At 39.9% G+C, this 8018-nt stretch overlaps 1 long non-coding RNA gene across 1 annotated transcript; it reads left to right on the top strand.

Moving 5' to 3' along the window:
• Positions 1 to 409: 409 nt before the first annotated feature.
• On the top strand, positions 410 to 2325 carry LOC114011773 (uncharacterized). Its single transcript, XR_008745419.1, has 2 exons — positions 410 to 449; positions 920 to 2325. It is a non-coding gene; the product is annotated as an uncharacterized LOC114011773 (long non-coding RNA).
• The last annotated feature ends 5693 nt before the right edge of the window (positions 2326 to 8018 follow it).

Here is an 8018-nt window from a genome sequence, read left to right as displayed (position 1 = left end):
TTCAACTAATTTTCACTTTGGGTAATTATCTTAGGAAAACTTAAATAGTAATTGCTTTAACACTGGTTTTCACATGACATAGTAAACCCAATATGGGTATAATGTAAGGTGGGTTAGAGAAGTGGGCTGTGCCTGGAAGTAGGAAGATGTAGGATTTCTACCTGAGTGTCCCTGTATCAGTATGTCCACCAGAAAGCTGATTAACTATGTCTGAGGACAGGCAGGGCTATGATACTTTTGCCACTTAAATTTTAACAGCACAGGAGTCAAGGCATCTCCTGAGTCTGAGATACTCTTCTACCCTATTTCTTTTCTTCTGGGGGAGGAAAATCGCCTAAAAGACATCAGAAGTAAACTTAACCTTTAGTGTGCTGACCCGTGTATCTGTTTCAGAGGGAAGAGGCAGCAGATAGAATATTTGGACTTCAAAGGATTGTTTCACTTCAGGTGTAAGTATGGTTATTAAGAAAAAAATCATATGGTCACAAAATACTGCTTGGAATAAAGTAGATCAATGTAGGCTAACAGATCAGGGTTAAAAGTGAGGCTAGTCACAGAGACCTTAACCTCATACGTATTTGGAGACTGTGAAATTGTTCAGAATAGGGAAAGAACTCTGCAATAATTGCTAGATATTTTGTGTTGGGAAACAAATTAACTGATTTTTTTATTTTAAACAGCTTGTGACCTGGCTTGTGATTTGTCAGAAACTAAACCTCTTGCATTATTTAAAATGATACTTAAGAGAAAAAATATACTAGCAGCCAAGAGTTCTGTGACTCTTTAACTTCAGGGCTACTTATAGACCCAGTACCACAGTTGATAGTGTTTTCTGTCTGTGTATGATTTAACAGTATGAGCTGTTGTGCTAACCGTTACACACACATTTTAATTCCTTGTGCGTTCTTTTTCCAAGCAGGGAAGGCTTGAACTGCAAAAAATGCCCCTTTGTGCATATCCAAGATTGGGAACAGTGAAGTCTCTGTTATCATCATGCTCAGCTACAGGCTTTGAAACCCCATGTGAACGGCAAATGTCTGCAGTCGGGGTGAAAAATGTCCACTTACACTGTAGCAAATCACAGCTTGCTTGGGTAAATGTTCCTTCATGAGTATCCGTGTCAGGTGCCAAAAGTCAGGGAAATACTGTAGAATGGTGGGACAAATGTGCCATGTCAACTGTTCATTTTCCTTAGAAATGCACCTGGTATGAAACATGCAAGTGATGCAAATAAGCAGAAATGTGAAAGGTATCTGAAGTGTGACTGGTTGTACTCATGGGACAATGATCATGGTAGCTGTTTGAGATACAAACATTTTCTCAAGCAATTCAGGTAGTGGGTGCCTTCTGAGGCAGGTGCCCATTATGTCGAGCCAGGAATTTTGATGGTGATCAGACTTGCAGATGATGTTGAGCTGTCACAGGTTCCATGCAGTTGGACTTCAGGTCGTTGTGGTGTGACTGGCAGTGCTGGGAAAGAGCATCCCCTCTAATAAAAGCCCCACCACACCCCGCGTGTGTTGCCTTTGGGGTGCTGGCTCTACTGGCTGCTGTAGACATGAATGAGATTTCGTTACTGCATTTAGCTGTGAGCCCTTAATGATGCTGTTAGTGTCATTGCAAACCTCCCATAGACCTTGTGGGAAGGAGAACTTCCCACTGGGTTTGCAGAGTTGTCCCGTATCTGTAAATTCTAAAATTGCCTCTGGACCCTGGTAGGGGGATAGAGAGGAAAACATGTTTTTCTTTTCTTTTCTTTTTCTTTTCTTTTTTTTTTTTTTTCATTCTCTTTTTCTTCTGTTCCAAGAAATGTTCCCCAAGAATTGCTGTATTTTTCTTCTGCAGGGATAAGTGCTAAAAGCCTACTCAGCCTCTGCAATCTAAATAAGTAACAACGAATATCTTGCGATGAGGTCCACTGTGTAATAGAGACCTTCTGAAGGTCTTCTTTCTTAAAAATGCGCCATTTCATGTCCGAGAGGAAAGAAAAAGTTCTCAGTCTCTTTTGGAGTGTCTAATTTAGATATTTCTGAGTCCATCTCCCTATTTCACCAGAGGCTTTTAGAGAATTGCCACTCCTTTTATTCCAAGTAACACTGAAATTGTACCTGGAGTACCTGGAGTGGTATTGCTGGATATTCCTGGTGTCTGCATGTCACCCAGACAGGAACTACCCTTCACCTCTGTTTCTCAAGGCTCTTTCATATTGTGTTTTATTGACATTTTTTTCTTTGGATTTGTCATTAATATTTGACAACTGTAGTAATGAACCTCCTGTGTCTTTGCAAGTTATATTTACGATAAAATTCTCCCCATTTCAGCATATGCTGGTTAATGTGGCCTGGTGTATTCTTTGGTTTCAGAAGGTGTAAATGCTTAGAGATGAAATACGTTCCTTCTTGTGTGCATGAGGAGAGCATATTGCTTATTTGGCTAAGTGCTGGTAAAATCTCAAGGAAAACCATACATTAAAAGAAAAGGATTATTTTCTGGTTTTGCAGATTCACTGTTTAGCTGTTTTGCTAATGTGCCATAAAGATTATGTTCTGGTTTTCCGTATAATGTCGTTTCTCACATGTATTAGGTGAAAGGAAGCAGCTGGGTATGGTCAGGTAGGATTCCTTCTCCAGGGCTGTATTTGCACTATGCTTTTAATCTTACAATGGGCAAAGTTGATGTGTAACAAAAAACATATTCTGAGGAGTATTTTGGTATCAAAAAAGTGCTGTATGTGTTTAATTTGTTAGGTCTCATCTATCATTCATCCTACATGAAATAACTGACCTTTTTATAGAGAACTTTGATTTCTTGCTTTAAAGTATATTCGTAGTCAGTTATAAATTATGGTCTTCACATGGGAATCACTTGGTGAAACTTACAGCCTGTGTGATGCATGAGTTCAAATAGATCATAACAGTCTCTTCTGGCTCCAAAATCTACGACTCTGAAAATCTCATCTAATTTAATATGTGCAAAAGTACCATGAGGATTTCACTTGGGTTCAGTGCTGACATGGGTATAAGTAAGAACCAAACACATACATTGGGTCAGACCAGCATAAGGAATCGTGTTTCCAGCACTGGTTGAAGGCAGTTACTTTGAGGAGACTTGTTACCTTATTTTTGATTTGTGCTCAAAATATTTCTATTTCTACTTATTTTTCTTCTGGTTTTGCAGAGCATATAGCAGGGGAGACCCTACCAGCTGGGGTGATTTAGGGATGCACTGAAACCATTCTCAGGTTTGTCATCATTAGCAATGTAAGAGAGGACTGTACCGACGGGACTGGCCCTTGCCCGTGCAGTCAGACTCCCCCAGACCTGCTGGTCTGGAGTAAGACATCTCTAACTGGTCTTCCCTCACTGGACATCAACATTTCACGTGAAGAGAGGAACCCCAAAGTACGCTGTGCATCTTCGTCACCCTGCCGCAACTGTGAGAAAAGGGCCAGCTTGCTTTGCTGATTTTTATTTCTCTGAAGAAATGGTATTTTTAAGTACTGTGAACAAAAATATTTAATGCTGAAGGAAATTCGATTCACAGAATTGACCTATGAAGCAAAGGTCAAGTGATCTACTAATGATGTTTTTTAATGTGACCTTCATGATACAGACATTTTCATCCTTTACTGATACCTTCCTAAAACTGAAAAAAAGAGTACAAGTTCCATTTTTATGCACCCAGATCAATCCCATCCAAAATATCTAAATGATAGTTATAGTGTAAAACTACCATATATTTCCTAAAAGACTAAATTCCTGTATTATAGTTTCCTGGCAAGTCTGCTAACGGAAAGAATTTCTTCAAATTTATCTCTCTGTGGCCACTCAGTGTTTGCTTCACCACTGCGTGACTGATAATAGATATATTGAAAGAGACTGGTGTGTACAGAGAAGGTGCTTTGGTTATAATTTATCCAAGGCAATCAGCAGAAGCCAACACATCTGGAAGAAATTATCTAATTATTTTATGGAAGTTAATTGTCCTTCCTACCCCATCTTACCCCTTCCCCTCCCTTATTTAACACAAAGCATGTTTTACCTGGAAAAGCAGCAACTGTCACTGTTCAGAATGCAGCTAAAAGGTCAAAGGTGCCTATAAAACCTAAGTGCTGTAGGCAGCACATCACATTTGCCTGATGTAATTATTCTCCTTCCTAACCCCCTACTTCCCTGGGATTAATCAGTGACACCTCATGCTGAACAGCCAGGGATGATTTTGACAGAGGGAGGCAAAATGGAACGTGAAATGGCAAAAGAAAAAAGAATTAAATCTTACGCCTTGTTCCTGCAGGTTTGTATTGCTTGCCCATTTTCAAAGAGCAAACAGTAATCATCCCAGCTTCGTTTCCTTTGCATCTTACTCTAGTCTGAAACAGCTTTCTGTGTGAACATATGGTTATAACCTGAAAAAAACATCCTAGAAAATTGAAGTGGGGGGAAAAAAAGGAACTTGAGGTTTTTGAGCTATTTTTCTTGATGTCTCAAGAAAACAAGGGATATTTGGTGATACACGGTGCATGCGCTGCTCAGGTCATGCTGGATGCCTGAGACAGCAATGTAGGCAGAGAAAGGGAGGAGTGATGTACGTACTGTGGCAGGCACCACTGCCTGGAAATCACTCCAGGGGCACCTACGGTGGCATTTCAGTTTGGAAGCACTCTTGAAACAATTCTGATTTTCTCTGCTGTCAATGCTCCAGTTTGCAGCGTGAGGTGCCCAGGCTGCAGCCCCATGCAGCTTGGGGCAAGCTGGAGGGCTGCCTTGAATCTTGTGGGCCAGTTCTAAATAGCCATTCAGTCCACCTAGTCCAAAATCATATCAAACAAAGAAATCCCAACCCTGAACTGAGAGAGGAGCGGCTGTCAGGACCGCAGCAGCATCCTTAATCCTCCGGCTCTGCTCCTCCTGCTCCACGATGTAACACCAGCACAGGTTGCAGTGCTTAAATCCAGCGCAGGCTGGAAGCACACAACTGTTTTTAATTTGGCAATTCACAAGGTCAAGGATAAGTATGATTTAAATGATTTGATTAATCAGAATTTTCCCTTTTGGGGTTACAAATGCAGTATTTGCTTTTCTTTTTTTTTTTATTTTTTTTTTTTTCTTGGCCTATGCCAGTTACCCCGAGCCTACGCATCTCTGGATTTTGGCATAAATCCAGTTAAAATCATTTAGCTGGAGCCTGACCTTTAAAGAACTCCAGTTTTTGGAGTCATGACCAATTAAGGCACATAATCTCCAGTAGAAATAGTCAGGTGTAGCCAAGTTAATTTTTTAACCAAAGGCTTTAAAAAGAACTGAAAAATTAAAATTAAATTTTAATTTGTTATTCATTCCCATGGTTTAATTATGCAGTGTTCCTCCAGCAATAAATGTTTTAGTCTAGAGTGATTGTTAATTTATGAATGTATTCTGTATTGATTTTTGAGCAAAGCTATTTAAGCAACATCACCTTTCTTTCAGCATTTTATCTTTAGCAAGCTTAAGGTATTTGAATTTCTTATCTTCCAATTCTGGTTCAAGGATTTATTAGAGCAAAGGTCAAACATAATTACATTTAAATATGAAATAAGCCTATAATACAACAGCTGAAATGGTGCCATTACAGTGCATAAGGTTTCTGTAAGGAAGAGGTGTCAGGCTTTTCAAAATGTTTTCACTTTTGTTTTTTACAGTAAATTGATACTAGCGCACTGTATCAGAAATGTGGAACTTCTGAGTAAAGAAGTCTGGGTTTTAACTGGAGGAAGAGCAAATTGTTTTGGAAATAACTTTTTTTTTTTTAACATAAATAATAGTATTTAGGGTTGTGGAGCAGGAATTCCAGCCTTCATAGCTAAATGTGCACCATGGGCTCACTTACTCAGATACAGCCATGAAAAGACTTTTCCAACAACCTGAATAATACTTGCTACTTCTCGGCTGTAAGAATTTTCTGGCCTGAAGCCACTGCACTGTCCAAACTGTGTTTAGTTCAGCTTGAAGTGGTTTCTTTCTACTGTTTTTACAGTGCAAAAAATAAAGTGATAAACTTAACATTGCTAATTCCAGGAAGTAAACTAGACTGTAAAAGAAAGGCAGGCTCTTTTTGGGACAAGGGGTAGCTGTAGCTATGAAATTAGTGTGTTTCTCAGTTTGGGAGGCAGAGCAGAGAAAGGCAGAAGTCAGATTGGGAAGGTAAGGGGAGAGCTTACAGAATTAAATGATCAGGTTTGATTTAAAAAAAAAGTTAATTTTTTCTTAGGCAAACTTCATTTTATAAGGCTCTGTAAGCTTTCCCTTCACCCTCAAAGAACCTTGTTCTGAAGGGGGTGACAAAAAGAAGACAGGAAAGGAAGATGCTTGGCACTGAAGAAACAGGGCAAACAATAATGGAACAATTGTGAGGGTTTTCTTGTTTCTGTAACCCTGCAAATAATGACGGTTTATGGAGAAGTTGACAAAACAACATGAAAAAACCCTGCCTAAAAGGCAGAGGATGTGTTTTGGTTAGCATCAGTTCATTCCAAGAGATGCCCCAAAAAACTGACTTATGGGAGGAGGGTGTGCTGCAGTATCTGCAGGAAATTAAATTCACGTGGAGGTGATTTTCTATGACAGAGTGTCCTTGGTAACCAAAGGAAAACAATCCACCCAAATGTCTTACTATTTTCCAAATGTAGACAAAATATCATACTTGGGTGGAATTTCACATTAACATCAAGGCAGTCCTTCCCTGCGTGGAGGAGAAGCTTTGAGCCTTGTAAGTGCCGGCATTTGTGGGCGTATGTGAATGTAGCAATGTCCTTCTTGGGCTGGTCCTAGGTTTGTGTTACAGACTTTGGTGCCTTTTGTGATATTAAATTTCCCAAATCAGCATTGCTATTTGCTTTGTTATATTTAACAGCTTGCCTAGAAAACAGCTCAGTTTGATTACAGTGCAGCAATAAACAGGATAAGTAATTAACTCAAGGCACATTTCCTAGATCGTTTATTAGCTGTAGCTATCCCTCATGTCAAAAAAAAAAAAAAAAAAAAAAAAAAAAAGGCAAGTAAGTCTTGTTTTCCAGATCATCTGGGGCACTTTCCCAAACAGCCTCCATGGTATTTTTCTCCCCTCTCCATCCTGCGTTGTTCCCCTCCTCCCCAGCCTGTGTTCCAGATGTGGGCAGGGAAGGGGCACAATTCTACACAGGGGTTTCCAGGGAGGAGTTTAAACTTTCCAAAGCCAAGGGTATCACGGTGCTGGGACTGTGTGGTTTCACCCGTGTGATTTTGCTGCATTTGGTGCAACTCCTTTTCCAGGTCCTAGTGTGATCTGGTAGCTTGGAAGTCTGGACCCCGTTTAACTGGGGGTCTTGGCTTAGGTACTTTGCCTTTTGCAAGCAAGCTCCTGTCCCTCATGCTCTGTGGTGCTCTGTGGTGGTCCACTATCTCATGGGGGATATGCTAACCACGGTGATGGGTGGAACCCAGGAGGTGTTAATTTGTCTTAAAAGGAACTGAAATTTCATTTTTGCATCAAATATCATGTATTTATCAGAAATCAGTCTTGTAAATTCGATTCGCCCTGATGCATGACCACAGCCAGTAATACAGATAGGCATTTTTAAGTGAAATTTTTTTCCTCTATAGTAAAAAACCAAGACAAGGTCTGAGACAATGAATGAAACAGCTTATATTGTTAGAAGATATACCAAAGACTAAGCCTGACTGTGACTGTAACAGTGAATGTTTTCTATGTGATTATTATACAAATATAGAAACGTTAAAATAGAAATATATAATATTATATAAATAATTATTAATATATAAAACATTAACATAGAAACAGGAAAAATGGAGAACAGTTCTGCTTTGAGGGAAAAAAGATTCTCCGCATGTAGGGAGTGTCACCTGCCCGTTGGTGCCCATGTGCCAAAGGCGGCTCTAGAAGCAGGTGGCTGGTGGCTGGGTTGTACCAGCTTTGGAGATGGCCCGTTATCCACAACGACCTCTCCTGCCTTTATTTTTGGTGCTTGTACTTTCCACAGCAAT

This window comes from Falco peregrinus, chromosome 1, assembly GCF_023634155.1.
Source record: "Falco peregrinus isolate bFalPer1 chromosome 1, bFalPer1.pri, whole genome shotgun sequence".
NCBI classification, from domain to species: Eukaryota; Metazoa; Chordata; class Aves; order Falconiformes; family Falconidae; genus Falco; species Falco peregrinus.
The sequence above is the reverse complement of the archived record's forward strand: the minus strand, read 5'-3'. Positions and strand labels throughout refer to the sequence as shown.